Genomic DNA, 3,359 nt, shown 5'->3' with positions numbered 1-3,359 from the left:
GATTTTTCATCAATCATAGTTCATAATCGTTGCCTTACTCTAATATTCATTTTGTTGCAAAACTTGCATAAAACCTAGATTGCAAATTGGACTAGTCTAACTACATATATGTTCAAAATTTGAGCTGTTAAAGAGGGCCTAAGCCTAGGTGATCGAATTGGTTCATTTTGCTCATGAAATTGCAATCCAATATTATAGCGTGTGATCATGCATACAACTTATGATTATATCTAGCATTCCTACCACATGGAAGCCACGTACATCAGGAGTTGAGTTGGGTTGAATAAGACATCGAGTAGGTTACCCCATCACATAATTTAAAGAGATAAAGGGTCACAACATCCATATACGCATACGCACTTTAATTAAACTATTCATAGTTATATCTAATCATAGAGTAAGTCTTATCCATCGTGCATCAAAGCAATGCCCAACGAACTTATATAGTCCTCTAAACAAAACCCTTTTCGACTTTATCCTAAGACGTGCCTTGGCCATGAACAAGAAGAACTTGCCAAGAAATTTAAAGGGTCACAACATCCCTCCCTCCTTTTTAATATTATTAAAAACCAATTATTAGCCCCCCTATACATACATATAGTCACCTGTAATCTCTATATAAGTGACATCAAACACTTAGAAGCAGAGAGAGAGAGAGAGAGAGAGAGAGAGAGAGAGAGATGGAGTACTTAAAGAGAGCTTTGCTTGTCGGATTAATGGTGTTGATGATCGTTGGAGAAGGAAAGGCACAACTGCGACCTAATTTTTATCGGAGGACGTGCCCGAATGTTGAGTTGATCGTGAGGCAGGCGGTGATGAAGAAGATCAGGCAGACGTTTGTTACTGTCCCGGCGACGTTGAGGCTCTTCTTCCATGATTGCTTTGTGAGCGTAATTCTTTTAGTTTAGTTTTTTAATATATATATATATATAATTTTTAATTCTAATTTAATATTAATATATAGAGAGAGAGAGAAAAATGCGGTACTTGGTACAAGGTCCTTGGTAGCTGCATGTGGACCATCTTGTCATACCATCACACCTGAAGATGGCAGCCTCACCAACTCCAAGTGCTGATGTAATGGACAAGACTGTGTTCCACATCACTACCAAGGGATCATTGGCGCCCAAGTATACCCATATTCTCATATATTATATATATATATATAATATATATTATTATTACTATATAATTATATATATAATATACATATATATATATATATATATATTGATTGAGTTAAAGTTTAGTAATATGTAATGTGTGGAGCATGCAATACAAGCAAGTTATAATAAGAGAGGAGATATAAAAAAAAACTGTTGTATATGTCTTTACATGTAAAGATATATACATGATACCCTGAGTTGTGTAATTATATGAGTAATCCAAAGTACGCGTATGTGCACGAGTAACCCTAGGATTATAAACTGTAACTCCTGGCGCCTATATGACCACCAACTCTTAGGGTTATCTCCGTAACTATAATAGGAACTTCAAAGTTACTCACTTAAATACGCATGCAAGCTCTAGGTTCACCTGTCTTGTAATTAATCTATTTTCAAATAATAACTGCCTTTTGATATTAATTTACACGGTTGTTGTTATTTTAATCTAATCCTTATCACCGTACCGGCTAGTTTACATTCTTTATCATTTTCCATTCAAGACAATTTATAAGAAACTAACTATATTTATAACTAATCGATCAACTAGGAATTAATAGATCTATGAATCAAAGAGTAGACTCTATCTAATGTCTAAGTGGCTGTTTGGTTCACTATTTTTGTAAAAAAACTTTATAGAAACCCCTACACAGTAGCAGTTATGTAATTAATTGATTTCTGAAGTTTTTTTAAAATCGTACGTGTTTGGTTCATCACCTTTTTATATAAATATTTCTATAAAGTAGAGAAGATGGTGTATTTTATAGAAATTAACTTAAAATTGCTTAGAAATCTGACACATTGAAGTAAATAATAATTTTTTTTTTTATAAAACTTACCCATTTTCACTTCTCAACCCATTTTCTATAATGTTGGTTTTCCTCTTTTCATATTTTGAACCGAACATGAAAAGAGTCAAAAAAGAAAGGAAAAAGGAAAAAGAAAACACCACTTTTTGAGATTCTCTAAAACTTTTCCTATTAGTTTTATATAAATGCATGTAAATTAAAATTTGGGTGCTTTTCCCTTTCTTTTCTTTTCATTTATTTATAGAAATCGAACTAAACTGCCTCTAACTACATTATTAATTAAAGGTCGTTTAGGAAAGTAGGTAACTAGCTAGGCTTTTTCAGGAGAGTACATACTACTAGAATTGGGATCCTGGTAAGGAAAAGGATAAAGCACCATCAACATTAAAAGTAATTAACTATACCGTCCTTATCGAATCTTATAATATTTGTGATAATCTATTCAACTACTAGTTTTCTTGATCATGCAAGTTATCATATATTTTAATGTTCCATAAAAATCAGATGCACTCAAGTAACGAACCAAAGCAAAAAATTTTCATTTTCCTACTTAAATCGAGCATCGTAGCTTAACCAATCTACCCGCAAAAATGAAGATGCATGTAGATAAACTCAAGACATATACGTGACTACCGTAAAATCTCTCAAAGCACAGGGATGCGACGCGTCGGTACTGATCTCATCCGCAAGAGGAGATGCCGAGAGGGACGCAGCCGACAATCTCTCCCTTGCTGGCGACGGTTTCGACACCGTCGACAAAGCCAAACAAGCGGTCGAGGCTCAATGCCCTGGAGTCGTCTCCTGTGCCGATATTCTAGCATTGGCTGCCAGGGATGTGGTTGTACTGGTACGCAATACTTCCTCGCACATTTTGCCAAATTTTGCAACAAATCTTTTCCGTTGCCAGCTCTGGGCTACACTTGGATTCTTGAACTCGTTTTGGCAAGAACTGGTTTAGTTGTGGATCAATTAAACCAGCCCAAGTTTTGCCAATCACATAAACAGTCTAAAATTGAACTGATCCTACGATTAAAATTGTGGATGATTGATTTGTACTATTCTGTTATTCTTCAGTCCGGAGGTCCCTGGTTCAACGTGGAACTCGGCCGCCGTCTACTCCTTCAGCTCCCAGTCCCGGGCCGACCCATCTCTCAACGCAACATATGCACGACAGCTGATGCAGGCTTGTCCGAGGAACGTGGACCCGAGGATCGCGGTGAATATGGACCCGACTTCTCCGAATCGATTCGATAACGAGTATTTCAAGAACCTTGTGAAGGGTAGGGGGTTGTTTACTTCGGACCAGACGCTGTTTAGCAGTGCGATGACGAGGGGGACGGTGAACGCGTTTGCGAATAATCCGAGGAGTTTTGCGCAGGCGTTTGCG

General features: G+C 36.8%; 1 pseudogene; it reads left to right on the top strand.

Annotated features, from left to right (window-relative positions):
- Nucleotides 462–3,359, top strand: part of LOC109838586 — a 3,052-nt pseudogene continuing 154 nt past the window's right edge.

The sequence above is a fragment of the Asparagus officinalis genome, chromosome 4 (genome assembly GCF_001876935.1).
Source record: "Asparagus officinalis chromosome 4, Aspof.V1, whole genome shotgun sequence".
NCBI classification, from domain to species: Eukaryota; Viridiplantae; Streptophyta; class Magnoliopsida; order Asparagales; family Asparagaceae; genus Asparagus; species Asparagus officinalis.
Note: the sequence above shows the minus strand (reverse complement) of the source record. Positions and strands in the feature narration are given on the sequence as shown.